Source organism: Lissotriton helveticus, chromosome 1_1 (genome assembly GCF_964261635.1).
Source record: "Lissotriton helveticus chromosome 1_1, aLisHel1.1, whole genome shotgun sequence".
NCBI classification, from domain to species: domain Eukaryota; kingdom Metazoa; phylum Chordata; class Amphibia; order Caudata; family Salamandridae; genus Lissotriton; species Lissotriton helveticus.
The window spans coordinates 666,832,254-666,850,086 of NC_136057.1; positions in this window are offsets into that span (position 1 = coordinate 666,832,254).

The window sequence follows — 17,833 nt, forward strand, 5'->3', positions numbered from 1 at the left end:
ATCAAAACCGCAAAAGCGCGGCACACCGGACTTCCAGTATTTAATCCTTCGAGACCCGAACCAGGTCTCTTGTATTCTGGGCTTTGAAGTTGGCATTTTCTTGTCCCAACCATTGGTGCCTGCAGCCTGCATCCCTAGTCACATGTCTAAGTATATCCTGCAGTTTGTCTTTGTGTATTGGTCTCAGACAGTGAGACAAAGGAGCATAGGCAGGCCATCTATGACTTGATGAAGGGCAGGAACTGTCACCTACCACACATGCACATCACAAAGGCTCTTCCTGAGCACACTCACAAAGGGTTTGGCACTAGCCTTTAGTGCCTCTAGACAACCTGGGGCCAGGACAGAGAGGGAGAAAATTCCAAACACCTATGGGGGTGGAAACTTCCAGAACCTTCTTGATATTCAAAGTGTGCATTAGGTATCAATATTGGACCCTCAGTACACCGCTGGACCTGTAGAATACACAGGAAGATTGTGTGTAACTCTGGAAGAAATACTCCTCTTCTGTTGCCCTGCTGCCTGAGTGAAAGGATTAATCCGCAGCTTGATCCCAGGAACCCCAGAGTAACTCTAAGGGCTAGTTGGCTGGCCTTGTGATCAGAGCCTCAGGGACAGAAAAGGCTCTAACCACATTGTACCCAACATCTGGACTCAGTCTGCTGTAAGTCTTGCTCCCCAAGTGATGTCACCCCAGTCCTAGAGCACTATCAGTGGGCCTGAAGGTGCTCTGTTAGCTCAGTTGTGGTCCTCTTGTCAGAACTGGTGCAGTGCAATGAATCTTCTCGTAACTCCACTTTGAAACAGCCACAGCTCACACATCCCTGACACCATACATTGCATCACAGTACTCAGCATCCTCTGAATCGCCACTGCACAATGCATTCTCTATGCAGTTTCTATCATCGCAAGCCTCTTGTCAGCGGCATCATCGACGATGATGCAGGATTATGCCTCGCATCCCCTCTGCTACTTTGGAAATACCCATGCACAATGCATTTTTGAACCAGGACTTTGCATCGCAAGCCCTTCATTGACAGCATCCTTGATGATACATGACCCCACATTTCAGCCTCACAGCTTCATCGGAAACCGCCACTGTGCAGCGCATCCTCGATGTGGGATTTTGCAATGCTCCACAACCAGGATTTGAGGTAGTGTGCTCCAGCGTACCTAACTTTATCCCTGTTTTCGTCCCATGCTCCATTGCGGTCAGCCTGAACTTGTAACTTTGCCCTGGTCTGGCTTCTAGCCACTATTTTTTACTTAAAACTTTAAATTGCATGTCTCTGGTTCTACTGGTTGGATTTTTGCTAATTTGGTCTCAAATAATTTATTACATTTGAATCTAATTTTGAAATTGGTGTGTGATTTTACTTAAAACTTTGAAATTGCATATATGTGGTTTCCCTGATTGGATTTGTATTGTTTTAGTCTCAAATAATGTTTTCAATTTGAATTTATGTTTCTAAATTGGTGTGGGATTTCTCTTGCGTTGTGTCTTCTCATCATTACTTTGTGTGCTGAAGAAATACTTTACACATTGCCTCGAAGCTAAACCTGACTGTTTGGTGTCATGGTAACCAATGGTTAAGTACAGGTTAATTTGGGGTTTGTTTGTGTTTCATCCTGACAGAGATTGTTGTTGCTGCTTGTTTAGAGTTGTACCTCCTCAACCATTAACCCAACTTACAACAGTAGTCATAAAAAAAGAAGGTGAGGTGCAGATGAGTTTGCACAGGCAGATCAAAATGCCATGATACTGCTTGAGTACTGTTGGGAGTTGGTGAGTTAGGAGGTATGGAGATTGGAAGGTAGGCAGAGAGCAGTCTACAGGATGAGTACTGGCTGTTTCTGGTCAGATAAAGCACGTACTGTCATAGGATACAGGCTAGCTAGATAGTCAAAGAGAGAGTGATAGGCTAGGAAACAGTAACAAGTATAGGGAGAATGTCACAGGGAGAGAAAATAATGCAGGCAGATGAGGTAGGCACAGTCAATGGAAATGCGGATAATTAAGGTGAAGCTGTCAGGCATAAGCATAAAAAGCTGAGACCGAGTAAATAAGACTTCGTCATTGTGGGATACTGTCACACTGGGGGGAGGGATGGTCACAAGCAACAGAGACTCACAGGGAAAATCATACTGCAGCAAGTGAGGGAGATTGTACTAGGGATAGTGATACTTTGTTGTGGATTGAGAGATAGTCACAGAGAGGACTCTACCAATGCAGAGATATTTCCACTGGTAGGGAGTATGCCACCGGGATGTAGACTGTTGTAGATAATAAAACAGTCATATTAACGGAGTAACTTACAGGCAAGGAATACTGTTACAAAGAGGAAGAATGTCAAAGGAATGTGTCTACTGCCACTGATGGGGGTAATAAGAAACACATAGTTGTCAAAGAGTCCAATGTAATATTGCATGTTAAGAGCCAGTCCTGGCTTCTTACAAAACAGCACATTGCAGGAGAAAGACATTTGGTCCTTTGGTTGTAATGGGAATATCAAACCAGCAATACCAAGAATTAAAAGTGCTTTTGGTTAAAATGCCAGGACTTGATAAAGATGTCACAGATGAGATGGCCATGCTGCTGCCGACTCCGTGTCCTGAAGGCACTGCAGAGGGCATCGCCGCAATGCTGCACCGTGACCCTGGCCCCACCGATGATGCCTGCTGATGCTGCCACCATTCCGCTGCTTGCACTGCGTCTTGTGGGCACCTCATAAGGCACCGCCTCGCGTCGATGCATTGGCCTAACCGATGTTGACGGTCCACACCGAAATCGACATCGCTGCTTGCACCGTGGTTCGAGGGCACCGCTCGTAAAGGTACACGACGCACTGACCTCATCCCGCACCGCAGCCTTGGCCTACTGACGCCGGCTCCATCAACTCCAGACATCAGCGCTCCACCAATGATGATGCCACTGCTTGCACAGCGACCTGACAGCACCGCGCCGAGCACCACATTCACTTTGCAGTGTGACCCTGGACTCACCGACGCCGCCATCTGATGCCGCCGCCGATCCGCTGCTCGCACCATGACCTGAGGGCACCGAACGCCACACCGCTGCACTTCGTCCCGCAGCACCCAACACCTGCCGACACCAGTGCTCCTGACTTCAACAGAGAACAGTTCGATCTGCAACGCGAGTGACTTTGAGGTCCCCGACGACTCCTGTACCAACCTCCGGAACCGACGCCCGAGGACGCCGTGCTTTCGGAACTTCAACAAGAGGTCGCAGAATCCCTGCATTTCTTAAAGGTATAGTTTGCAGATCTTCCTGACAGCATAGCTGGCCTGTGATGTCGCAGTCAGCCAGAACTGTTTGGATTTGTTTGTTCACTACGCCGTGATAGCCCCGGACTGAGCTATCGACTTCAAGGAACTGTTTTTCATGGTTATTTTGATAACTGAAGATCTCTAAATATTGTGTTGTGGATTTTTATTGTTTTTGGTCTTAAAAATATTGGATATTTTGTAAACTGGTATGGTGTCCTTTTGTAGTGCTTACACTGTTTTACTGTTGGTTTTGTGCAACACTGCCTCGAAGATAAGCCTGACTGCTCATGCCAACCTACCAAGGGGGTGAGCAGGGGCTATTTTAGGAGTGTAACTACCTTATCCTGACTAGAGTGGTGGTTTCTGCCTGGCTTTGGCACATGGGTGCACAGACATAATATCGACTCCAAAATATCGACTGGAAAGAATATCGAGTTTTAAATATCGTTTGGAGAAAATATCGACTAGACAGAATATCGACAGTCAAAATATCGTTTTTAAGGTAAGTGAAGTAATATCGACTGTAAATAATATAGACAGTGAAAATATCCAAGTATATAATCTAGATAGTAAAAAATATAGTTTTTTCAATAATATTTAATTATTTATAGTGTTTTTATGTTATAATATATGTGAAAAGTGTCATTTTTTTTAATAATTATTTTTAATTAATAATTTTTTTTAATTATTGTGTAATTTTATTCTGTAGCGGGTTGTGGGTTTATAGGGGAATAGGGTGGGAAGTAATTTAATTATAATAAATTAAATATGTAAATTTATTAATTGGTAGTAATAATTAATTAATTGGTAATTAAATAATATATGTTAATTATTTACAATTTAATTGGTAATTAATTTAATTAAATTGATTAATTGCTAATTATGTAAATTAAAATAATGTATTTTCTGTAGCGGGTTGTGGGTTTATAGGGGAATAGGGTGGGAAGTAATTTAATTATAATAAATTAAATATGTAAATTTATTAATTGGTAGTAATAATTAATTAATTGGTAATTAAATAATATATGTTAATTATTTACAATTTAATTGGTAATTACATTAATTTAATTGATTAATTGCTAATTATGTTAAATTAAAGGGGTATTTTTAGGGTTCAGGGTCAGTCTTCAGTTTTTGGGCAAAGGGGTATTTTTAGGGTTCAGGGTCAGTTTTCAGTTTTTGGGTAAAGGGGTATTTTTAGGGTTCAGGGTCAGTTTTCAGTTTTTGGGCAAAGGGGTATTTTTAGGGTTCAGGGTCAGTTTTCAGTTTTTGGGCAAAGGGGTATTTTTAGGGTTCAGGGTCAGTTTTCAGTTTTTGGGCAAAGGGGTATTTTTAGGGTTCAGGGTCAGTTTTCAGTTTTTGGGCAAAGGGATATTTTTAGGGTTCAGGGTCAGTTTTCAGTTTTTGGGCAAAGGGGTATTTTTAGGGTTCAGGGTCAGTTTTCAGTTTTTGGGCAAAGGGGTATTTTTAGGGTTCAGGGTCAGTTTTCAGTTTTTGGGCAAAGGGGTATTTTTAGGGTTCAGGGTCAGTTTTCAGTTTTTGGGCAAAGGGGTATTTTTAGAGTTCAGGGTCAGTTTTCAGTTTTTGGGCAAAGGGGTATTTTTAGTGTTCAGGGTCAGTTTTCAGTTTTTGGGCAAAGGGGTATTTTTAGGGTTCAGGGTCAGTTTTCAGTTTTTGGGCAAAGGGGTATTTTTAGGGTTCAGGGTCAGTTTTCAGTTTTTGGGTAAAGGGGTATTTTTAGGGTTCAGGGTCAGTTTTCAGTTTTTGGGTAAAGGGGTATTTTTAGGGTTCAGGGTCAGTTTTGGGTTTTTGGGGGTACATATACAATATTGCCTATTATTTAATTAAATTTTGTTACTATATATATATGTTTTAAGAAATATGATGACATTTTTTTTATTTTTTTACTTTCATTAATTATTTAATTATTAAAAGTTATTTTAAGTATTGTTAATTATATTTTAGTAATTTATTTTTTATATTAATGTAATTAAACATTGTTTTTAGTAAAGTCGATATTTTTAACAACAATATTTTTGTAAACGATATTTTGTACTCGATATTTTTGTACTTACCTGTTTGTAGATAGAAACTCGATATTTTGACTGTCGATATTTTCTCAACGATATTTTGGGTAGTCGATATTCTTTCAGTCGATATTCTTTCAGTGATCCGGCACATGCCCTAGCCTACCAAAAATCCCATTTCTAACAGAGGGTCTGAACCAGAGGCTCCTTCCCCACCAATCTGTGAGTAGAGCAAAATGAAACTTAATATTGCATCAGAAAAGCAAAAAGAACACCCAGCCGCGGACCCAGCAGAGTCTCGTGTGTGATACTCACCAGAGGCACCCGTGTAACCCCTGTGCCCGTGAGGGAGATGCTTTCAGAGACTCCGGTTGGGCAATCCCAGCTGGTGCAGGTAAGAGTGAATGAAGGGCCAGAAGACCCCGAGTGACTTTGTTTGCCAGATAGATCTTTAGCGCTGGATTACATTTGACTTTTCTAATAGAGCCGGGGTGGGACTCCTCAGATTCGGACTGCTAAAGGAGCCTAAATAGAATATCACCTGGAGTGAATGGGGATTACCTACTACCGCTAGTGAGAGGAAAGTGTGACTCAGGACTGCCTATTAAACACTAGAGCCCTGACCTCAGATGTCTATGTGTGTTTTTTTGTGTATTGAAGTACCGAAATTCACAAACCCCTAACGGATTATACTCACAATTACCAAATATCATTCATCAATAATCAGTCGATTGGCAGTGTAGAAAGTTCAAGCATTTATTAAACAAATAATACTCTGCCAGAGGAGCTCCCAACGACCTCACACCCCGAGGACCGCAGAGAGACTGCTGGCACATTGTCAGGTCTACACATATAAACTATCACAATTTGCAACCGTTACCTAAGATGGAAAAGTACAAGTTGGTACAGGAGGTGACAAGGGGTATGCCCATATATGGCACACAAAGCGTCTATCTGAGCTCAGTATAGCAAGGTCACGCTGGTCGACTCCCTTCTGGTAGTGTCGGTGAGAGTCCGCACAGCGCTTGCAAGAATGTGCTTATCTGGCCGGCCCCCTCCTACAACCTTGACGGGGCCCGAAAGCAGAAGCAGCTGCTTGATACATGTGTCTAGCTATTTCTCATGAGAACGGGGAGATGCGAAATTGCAGAGCTAAGGAGGTTTTTACAATCCGTGCTATGGGTTGACTAAACAAAGATGGCGCCGGTCCTGTCGACCGACGCTAACCTATTTACCAGAAGAGCGGAGAAAAATGAATATATAAGAAATGACAGAATGTAACTAAAAGGGTGTCTTATGCCATAGGGGCGTTCTCAGTAGGTCAATCAGCTGCATCGCGCTGAACACTGACGGAGAAACTACAATCTATTTCCCCGTTTGAGGCCTAATCTAATTCTAGTTCCTCAAACCCTACTTTTAGCGTGATGAAGCTAATAACAGAGGTCACTAATCATCGAAGAGATCTTCGTCCATTCTCATAAGTTCACGGATCTCCTGCTGGAGCATCTGGGCTTTGGTGGGGGTCGCTGAAGGGGTAACTGCTGCTGTTAATCTAGAGGCACAATATGAACAGCACGCAGGACCGCACTGCAGACAGAGACAGCAGACAAACAGGATACCTGTTGCTCCACCCAAAATCAGTAATATCTTCCAACCCCAAGTACCCAGGAGACCCCAGAACCACCCAGACAGGGACCGAGACCCATTATCTACATGCATCTCTGCTGCTATGCGGTGGAGTTTCTGAATGGCCAAATGAACAGTGGGGCGGAGTCTGGAATGTAAACACAGCAAGAGCTGCCGATCACCCGGCATGCTCCACCTCGATCGGCCAAGATAACGTCTAAAAGCATACGGTTCTGAAGTGCCACAAGTCTAGTCGCCTGAAGCTCAACCGTTAGATTGGCCATGATATCAGTGGTGATGTTAATTACGTTTTCTACTATTCTAGACAACCGTCTTATTTCTCTGCTGTTAAAGATCGGTCTGCAGAATGGGACCAGGCCTTTGCTGAAGTCTGTGAACTGCTCCAGGGAGGTGTCGGTCTGATCAACTTCAGTGGCTATGAGCTGCCTACGCTGCCTATTGGGCACCGCTCTCGTTGAGTGCAACTGGTATGTTCTATGATAATAGGATAGTGCAATATATACAGGCGGATACAGGAAGGACAAATAACAGTGCCCGGCCCAGCCCCGAGGTAGCCAAGTGTAAGCATTTTCCCCACATACGAAATACACATTGGGTGGCGTCAACAGAGGTGGACTGCTAAGGATATTCATCTGATAGGTATAGTTACAAACGCTGTCACCAACTTGCACATGCCCCATTCCCTGCACACAGAAATCAGAGGTGGTATTCAAAATAGGAATGGGTACAATGCGGTCACTTGTAACGTTTCGATCCACAAAAAGCTGGAAATATTGGGTAGAATTAAATTGATTAAAATCATACAGTTCATCCTGCAACCAAGTACTATTCCGAACTTCCATATATCTGTTCATACATGCTTGAGGGTCTAGAGATCCCCGTCCCCCATTGCCTTGTGGATCAAATCCCTGGTGTGCCGTAATGTATGCTAAAATCATGTTATAATCCTTTTCAGTGTAAACGAGCTGTTTGTAATTTTCTATATAATGGTTGTACATTTTGAACCAAGCTTCACAACTCCCTAAATAGGAGAGAGGTAGCGAGAGGAATAGATCATGATTATGTACAACAGAAGGCAGAAGGCCACAAACCCAGCAGTCAGTGGTGTTGGTGGTGCTGTGCGTTTGGTGCAACATTTCTACAAATAAATTTTTCGCATAGGTCTGGCGATGTCATTCTTTGTGAGGTGCTAAAGTATACAAAAAATGCTCAGGGGGCCAACAGTCGACATCATCATTGATTGCATTGGGTGTTTATATTCTAAGTATATAAAAACCCCCATAAAGATGGCTAAGATTACTGCAATTGTAACTACAAAAGCTATTTTTACACGCATGGTCCAACTAGAAAACATTGGTTCGTAAAAGGGCAAATATCTAGGAGCAAAAGGTAATTTTTCCTCAAGTACAGGCCGACCAAAAGGGTACATTCCTAGCTAAAAGTCCAAAGTAACTAAGTGGGATCAGAACAACCTTCCTGCCAGAGGGTTCTTCTTCCTGTGTCCTTCAAAGCCTCACAGGCAGACTTGTAATCCAAGTATACATCCAACGAAGTCTTACGATACAAATTTTCTGAAAAGATTTTGCTTCAAACAACCTGGCCGGTGATAAGAACAGAGTCTTTCTTTCTGAACAGAGCACAATATCAATGTTCCAGCTCTCAACTAGTTCAGTCCAGTGTCTCGCTCAGTACCCCAGATTAGAAACTAGGAAATCCTACTTTTATCCAAGTCTTTCCTTATCTCCTAACAGTGTCATCTGAGGTACTGTGATGCTTTCTTGGCCACAGGTTGTAATGGACATGACCAGGCACTTCCTGATCAGGGAATAACACAGGGGAAGGCACAACACCTTCGTCAGAACTTCTGCCAACCAGATCAACATGGACAGGGTCAGGGGTGATTGCTGATTCTCCAGAGACTGCCCCGTCCGGCCCTATCTCTCCTTCAGCACCAATTTCCCGAGCGTCAGAGAATGGAACAAAAGCAACAGCTCTCTCGCCTTCCTGAGTCAGGATTCCCTCAGGGTGTCGCTGGTCATAGGGAAGTGGAAGAGGAATTCTTTTTAGGTGCGACACATGGATCCAGTGTCGTTTCCCCTCCACTTTCACAGCAGTCCGTGTGGCCAACAGGATCTGGTGCGGCTTAGACCCTCTCGAAGCCAAGCTGGAGTCTCGATTGTATTTCTTGACCAGAACCCACTGGCCGGGTTCCAGGCGATGTCCGGGGGCCTCTGGCAGGGGTTGCAGTACAGATGCTACCTGCTGATGATAGGTAATCAATCAACATAGGGTATTCAGCATCAGTAAATGACCTCGGCCTAGGCACGCCCCACACACTAGCGGGTCGCCCGAAAACTATCTCGTAAGGAGATAAACCAGAGCGTGAGTGTGGGGTGACCCGCAGGGACATAAGAGCTAATGGGAGAGTGTCAGGCCATTTCAAACCAGTGCTCTCTTGAATTTTTGCCATCTTCAGCTTCAATATCCCATTATATTTTTCCACCAACCCTGCTGACTGGGGGTGTCTGGCTGCATGGAATTTCTGTTTTATCTGGAGCCCATTGCTTATACCCTGCACAAGGGCCCCATGGAAATGCCCGCCGTTATCAGACCAGATCAGACGGGGCAATCCAAAGCGTGGGATGAACTCTTTTATAAGCGCCTTTGCGGTGGCTAGGGCAGTATTTTCTTTCGTAGGGTACGCCTCAACCCATTTGCTGAAGGCGCATACCACCACTAGTACATACTTTAAGTTATTGACACGCTCCATATGGATGTAGTCCATCTGGAGCACCTCAAATGGCAAGGTTCCCACTCAGAACTGGTTCTCCTTTCCCCGGGTTATGTTGCAAACAAACCATAAATATTGGACCAGACGTACAGCCGTCCTTTGTATATTGGGGTTATTCCAAACGGGGTCCAACAAGGCACAAATGCCTTTAGCTCTGATATGAGCTGGTCCGTGGGTCATAGTGACAACAGCCTGTACCATTGCATTGGGCAGCAACCATCTTTGTTTGCCTGTTAAATCCACCCAACAGTTATTCTCATCCAGTCGTCCTACTTCCTGTTCCCACCTGTCTAACTCCGCTGTGGTTGCTTCTTTCTGAATTTCTTGCACACTTTCGATAGTATTCTTGAACAATTCGGATTCCCCTACCCATCTGGCCGAGGAGCTTACATACATTGTGGACACCATTGACTGTGCTGTTTGTTTGGCTATCTGATCTGCGAACGCCTTGCCCTCTCCCACTTCATCCACCACTGTTTTATGTGCGCTACATTTCACGATTGCTACTTTCTTGGGGAGAGTCAATGCCTCAAGTAATCGTAATACCAAGGGTCCATTCTGTATCTTTTGACCATGTGAGGTGAGAAACCCCCGCTCCCTCCATAACCTCCCAAAACTATGGGCCACGCCAAAGGCGTATTGGCTGTCCGTGAATATGTTGACCTCTAATCCCTCACTTAGCTCACAGGCCCGTAGTAAAGCCATCAACTCAGCAGCTTGAGCTGATCGATGGGGTATTCGGAATGTTTCAACTACTGTTTTTAAAGTCGTAATTGCATATGCAGCTGTTGTGGTGCCATCTGCTAATTTAAAACAAGAACTGTCCACATACAATTCCCCTTGGGGTTCAGAAAAAGGAATGTCTGTGAGATCGATTCTTCCCTTCGTTTCCTCTTCTGTCCTGAAGATACAATCATGGACATCATTCGCCTGTTCCTCCGAAGGGAGAGGTAACAGTGTAGCCGGATTTAATGTGGCACAACGCTTAATGGTCACATGTGGAGCAAACAAAGTCAATTCATAACCCGTGAGGCGCGCGCTTGTCAGATGCTGTGTTTTTGTTTTATTTAATAGTGCATCCACAGCATGCGGCACCATCACAGTCAAATTAGAATTTAGAACAAGCCCTTCTGATTGCCAGATGGCCGCCGCCACAGCTGCCGTGGCGCTCAGGCAACTGGGAAGCGCTCTAGCCACATTATCCAATGTGGCTGAAAAATAAGCACACGGTCTTTGCTTACCTCCAAAACCTTGTGTCAACACTGAAAGCGAGCAACCGTCGACCTCGTGCACATATAGCACAAAAGGTTTACAGTAGTCAGGAGTACCAAGGACAGGAGCAGAACACAGAGCAGATTTCAGAGAAGCAAAGGCAGACTGACATTCATCAGTCCAAGGGAGGGGTTCATGCACATCTTTAGTGGTTAGGTGTAGCAGAGGTTTAGCAAGAAGGGAAAAATTAGGAATCCATTGACGACAATAAGAGGTAATGCCAAGAAAAGCACAAACTTCACGTTGAGTACAAGGCACAGGCATGTTAGAGATGGTAGTAATTCGTTCAGGTGATAGGCGCCTACCCTCCTTCGATAGTAAGTGGCCTAGGTAGGTCACTTCCTGTCGACAATATTGGAACTTGGACAAGGAAACCTTATTACCTCTGTCCGCCAGATGGTGCAGTAATTTAACTGTGGCCTCTTTACAACCCTCTTCGGTGTCAGACGCGATCAACAAATCATCAACGTATTGCAAGAGCATGCTACCATCAGGCAAGGACAGGTCATCCAAGACAGCCTTAAGGGCTTGGCTATAGATACTAGGGCTTTCGGTATAACCTTGAGGAGCGCGACAAAATCTAAAGCTTCGGCCAGATAATGAGAATCCGAAGATCTATCTGCTATCCGGATCAATAGGAATGCTAAAGAAAGCGTTCTTTAAATCGATCACGGAGAAATACTTAGCAGTGGGAGGTATCATAGTAAGGATGGTAGTGATGTCTGACACCACTGGAAATTGACACCACTGGAAATTGGGGCACCACTATCTTGTTAACTTCCCTTAAGTCAATCAGAAAACGATATACATCAACATTCTCAGATGTCCCTTTCTCAGGAGCCTTTTTCAAAATAGGCAGAATAGGGCTATTACAAATGTTCGAAGCCGTTTCTTCCACCACCCCTTTATCAATTAAATCCTGTATGGTGGACAGCAATGCTCGCTCTCCCGCTGGGGAGATCTTATACTGGGGTATGCGAGGTAATCCAGCACCGGGTTTCAACGTAATCCAGAAAGGAGGGATATCTAGCTTCCCGATATCCGCATCTCCTGTCGCCCATAAACTGGGCGATATGTCCGCAAATGCAGGTGGCAATGGGTCATTTTTAGCAAAGCATTGTCTCGTACTTACATCGGGATTTTGAATAGTCAAATAAACACCATCGGGAGAGCAATGTATTTTAGCATTCAATCTTTTCAACATGTCCAAACCCAAAAGATTCTCCCCACAACTGGAAGTTAAAAGGAATGGAGAGTCCATAGTGAACGGGCCAGTCGTGAAAGGGAGAGGCTGAGAGATGGGGCTGATTACAGGAACTCCTGAAAATCCCACTGAAACATTATTTTGCCCGGACAGAGAGGCCCCTGGGACCAACGAGCGAGCAACCAAACTATTCATTGCTCCTGTGTCAATCAAGAACTTATCAGTGGTACCCATCAATTCCCCTGTCACATAGGGTCCCTGCTGATTCACCGGTATCGACACTTGGCCCCCACTCTGTCCTTGGCTGTCCTATACATCTCCGAATTTATCCTGATCCTCAAAACCATAATCTTCGTTGTAGTACTGCCTACCTGTGCCTCGTGTTTTATCGAAATGGTTTCGCTCGTGTTCTCCTTGCACTGCCACTTCTCTGTGCATATCACTACGGTCCGGGCCGCCGCGTCCCCTACCCCTTCCTCGGACAGCTCCATTCTGTGCTAACAACCACGGACACTGATCTTTCCAATGGCCTTCCTCCCTACAATACGCGCACTGATTGGGTCCGCATCGGGAGGGCTGACCTCCTCCTCCCCTTCTGGAGACCGGCCCGTTGGACCCGGGCCCTCTGGCGCCCCTCCCGGTACCTCGACCCCTCATAACCTGCTGCAACAACACTCGAGTCTTGAGATCTTTAGTCTTATTTTCATCTTTATCCTTGCTCTCATTTTCCCTGTGTTCATAATACTGAGCCATGCTTAATATTATAGAAGGGGAGGACGTAGTTCAGGTGCTTTTGGCAGCTTGCAGTCGGGTCGAAATCTCAGGTATGAGATTGGTCACAAATCTATTCACAAACAATCGTATTCCACCCTCGCTAGCGAGGTCCTGACCACTGAAATCGATGAAAGTTCCCTTGAATCTGGTAAAGAAATCGGAGACACTTTCATCTTTCTTCTGCCTGCAAGCAGTCAGTTTATCCCAATCCACCTTTCGTGGAGGGATCAAAGTGTGCATATAAGCTATAATCTTTGCTGGTAAGGCAATTATTTCAGCCTTCGGCTTATCCCCCGGCTTACGGTCTTGGTCCCATGCCTTAAGCTCATCCCAGGTACCCCCCAACTCGGCCGCATGGGGAGTATCATGGACTTGCCGCCATATATCTACGGGAACCAATAATCCGAAAAACAACTCAATATCTGCTAAAGTCATGACAGCGGAAGACGCTGCCTCTGTTAATTCCTTATAGTAGGCAGTGGGATTCTTACGGGGGTCGGGAAGTTGTGCTTTTAAAGCCAATACTTCACTTCGTTTCCATGGGGTGTACACCCTTTGTTCTTGAAACCTAGCTTCTACTCGGTCTCGCGTTATTGCATTCTGATCATTGCGCAGTTCAGGAATTTCGGGATGATAAATAGGGTGCACCTCCCTCATGGGGTGCTGGGAACCTATCTCAGGGAACCGCAAAAGAGTCTGCCTCGATAACTCACCCGAGTGTCAACGTTTTTATAAACTTCATCCGGGCTTAACTCAAACCTATGGGCACGGTCCTTAATGTCGTACAAAATTTGTGGAGCTAATCCTCTCTCCCCAAAACTCTGTTCCCATATTTCAATAAGGAATCGGGACATGTGTTGCAAGGCAGTCTGCTGCATCACCGGCTCAAAATCTTTCATGGTACGCCATATGTCCGACAAGGTGTATATGTCTTTATACATTCATCTGACTGATTGGTCAGCTACTGCTTCTTTTTCTCCATAGCCTACAGACCCTCTCGTGAATAACCGTCTAATATGTGAGCCCTCTGGATCCCCAATCAAAACCCGACCCCGGCACTCGGGCGTCGTGCTAGCTGACTGGGAAGTTCCTACGGGACTAGACAAAGGTAATAGCGTTGGGGAGACACCCGCCGCCCCTAAGGGATGGCGCGTGTCTGGAAGCAGGGTGGCTAAGCTCCTAGCAGAGGAAGCGACGGTGCCTGGCACATTCGTGGGAGCTCGGTGTGGGGCTCCCTCTTGAGCAGATGCCGCAGGGGCTGTGGGTGCCGTTAGAGGCACCGCTGGATATATCCGCTGTGGAGCATATGGCGGAGGGGGGCGAACATCCAGCAGATCCTCTATCTCATCCTCGGCTTCCTTATGGACAACATAGCTCTTATCTACATCCAACCGAAATTGTCTATCTAGTTACTCGATGTTCTGCTCGGTCTGGTTTTTGTCATGCGCAATTGCTTTCTGAGTAACGGTCTGTCCCTGCTTCATTTTTACTAATTTCTCGGCTCTTACTCTTCTGCGGGTGGCCTCTTTCTTCCATGTCCTCAGCGTATCGAACATGGACTGTCTGCTGCGTTTTGCGAACAGGCGTTCCTGCAAATAATTGATCTTTTTCTCATCGAAGGACCCGGTTAATGGCCACTGTAGCTCTACATTATCCTTGGTGTACTTGTGCCGTAAACAATTAAATATCAAGGGTCCAATCCCGTGCTTACAGTATAAGTCATGGCTGGGAGTACCTTCTGGGGGGGCTGGCTGACTTTCCTCTAATCTAGTACTATTCGGGCTGGAACAGCCGAAACATAATTTACTGAAGCAAGGCATGGTTAGACTACTGTTCTAATTGTAGCTGTAGGGAAGAAAAAAGGCAAGTTATAATTCCATAATACTCTCATACATCCATGGCCATGTTCAACTATTCACTCAATTACTCATTCATAACCCAAAATCATATACAAATAAACGGAACACAAATAGGAATACAGACAAAACGAACCAATATAAACCAATGCTAGCCCAACTCAAAAGACGGAGCCCGTCGACTCCTGTCTGTGGAGAACCGGTATATTCCAAAGTCAAAAGAACCAAAGATCAAAGCAGCCTCACCATAAGGGCTGCCTAGAGATAGCCACACAGGTTTTTCACAACCACAGACCGACCTACCGACCATCCAATGGCCCCCTTGGTTCACCTCCCGAACTATGCTGGCTTAGCCCGCCTTTTCAAGCCACCGCTCCAGATCTGTCCGAGTGCTACCCAAGTCCGACCATCAGCATTTCAGAGGGCAGTCCGGCCAGGTGTGAACTTTTCACAATTCACACTTAGGCGTGTTAGTCATATCTCTATCAAATACAAAATAGAGGTGTCCGCCCGTGCAGTCTCACTACTGCTCCGTCAGACCCCCTTTCAAAATACCATGATCTCCGTGGTCTACGACCACCCAATTCCAAAACCAAATGCAAAAGGATATCCAACACAAAACGAGACAGAACACTCACCTGGTGCACTCAGGTCCGATTGCAAATTTCTCCACTGCCAATCGATCTGTTCTTCCGGGTTTCACCCGTAGGACTCCGGCGTGGGACCACTCGCAGCCAAGGCCCTTCCCGATCGGAAAAGCGGAGCAACCCTTTTTCTTTGGTAAGTCCACCCCCCGACCGAGAATACCCCTCGTAATGTCCCGTTACTTTCCAGATACGGAGAGACGACCCCAACGCGGAGTCCCGGCGGAGTCGCCAACTGAAGTACCGAAATTCACAAACCCCTAACGGATTATACTCACAATTACCAAATATCATTCATCAATAATCAGTCGATTGGCAGTGTAGAAAGTTCAAGCATTTATTAAACAAATAATACTCTGCCAGAGGAGCTCCCAACGACCTCACACCCCGAGGACCGCAGAAAGACTGCTGGCACATTGTCAGGTCTACACATATAAACTATCACAATTTGCAATCGTTAACTAAGATGGAAAAGTACAAGTTGGTACAGGAGGTGGCAAGGGGTATGCCCATATATGGCACACAAAGCGTCTATCTGAGCTCAGTATTGCAAGGTCACGCTGGTCGACTCCCTTCTCGTAGTGTCGGTGAGAGTCCGCACAGCGCTTGCAAGAATGTGCTTATCTGGCCGGCCCCCTCCTACAACCTTGACGGGGCCCGAAAGCAGAAGCAGCTGCTTGATACATGTGTCTAGCTATTTCTCATGAGAACGGGGAGATGCGAAATTGCAGAGCTAAGGAGGTTTTTACAATCCGTGCTATGGGTTGACTAAACAAAGATGGCGCCGGTCCTGTCGACCGACGCTAACCTATTTACCAGAACAGCGGAGAAAAATGAATATATAAGAAATGACAAAATGTAACGAAAATGGTGTCCTATGCCATAGGGGCATTCTCAGTAGGTCAATCAGCTGCATCGCGCTGAACACTGATGGAGAAACTACAATCTATTTCCCCGTTCGAGGCCTAATCTAATTCTAGTTCCTCAGTATGGTGTATTTCACTTTGTGGTCGGATAGAAATACTCTTTTTGTCATAAAAGGAAGCATTGGACAGAGCAATCCTTTATTGCTGCTTGTTAGAAATGGGGTTTCTGGTTGTCAGACATACACCCTGTACAAGCAGAAACCACCACTCTAGTCAGGGTAAATTAGATATACACTGAAAGATAACCTGTGCTCATCATCTGGTAGTTTAGCACAAAGCAGCCAGTCTTATATAAGGAGGCAATGTGTAAGGTATGTGTGCAAAGCAGACATACAGAAACACAATGACAACACCACAACACTACTCCACAGAGAGTTTGGAAAAATAGATTATATGTTTATGAGTAAAACTAAAACAAAACAACAAAAATCCAATAATTAGAACAAGAGTTATATTTTTAAAAAAAAGAAAACAAAAAGTATTGCTTAGAAGGAAATTGTTCTTTGGGATTACTTGAGGTCACAATGGACAGAGGTAAACATAATGTTCAGGCCGACCATGATGGGGGGAGGTCCGGCTACAGGACTGAATCAGATTCCGCTGAAAAAGTACCTTGTATGGAGCAAGCTTCAAGGTCGACGACTCGATGAGTTGGTTCAGATCTGCGCAGGTGAAGAAGGCTTCATAAATGAACCTGTTAACGATGCAGGCAATCTAAGTAAGCTAAGTATATCAACTGAGTAAAAACTACTGTTGCCATGTTTAGAGGAGGGGCACATGCACTTTGGCACTGGTTAGAAGCGGCAAAGTGCCCAGAGTCCTAAGGCAAACAAAAAGATACAGACAATATAGGCAGTGAACCGGCAAAAGACTGGGGGAAAACCACCAAAAGGATCACAGGTCAGGGGCGTGGCTAGCAGCCGGAGGAAATGGCCGCTCTCTAACGTGGCTCCTGGCCCTCGCCTGTTTTTCCGTCTCACATATCCTGCTATTGGACCCGGGACCCCTCTGAACTTGAGAGGTCCCCAACAGCAACCTTTGGTGCACACTGCAGACTCAGCTTGGACCTTCGGAGAGGTGCAGAGACGGAGATTGAAGCGTTCGAAGTGTGCTCCCCGCCGCGCGCAAGATGGCGCCCATTCCGAAGCTCTGACTCTGATGCGCTCAGACCATCAACACCCGTGAAAGACCCAGCCTAAGAAGTTCAGCGTGCCCCTTGCCACCGACCGGAGCGCAGGGAACATCCTTCGCGACTGACGGAGACCCGCAGTGGCGCTGCGGACACCGTGGAGACCGCACTGAAGAGACACTTCGTCGCCGCCCATAGCCCCGAAGCACCACCTACGCAACGACCCGGCTTTCGGGCCTAGGAAATCCGGAGGCTCTTGACCCGGCTGCCTGCCT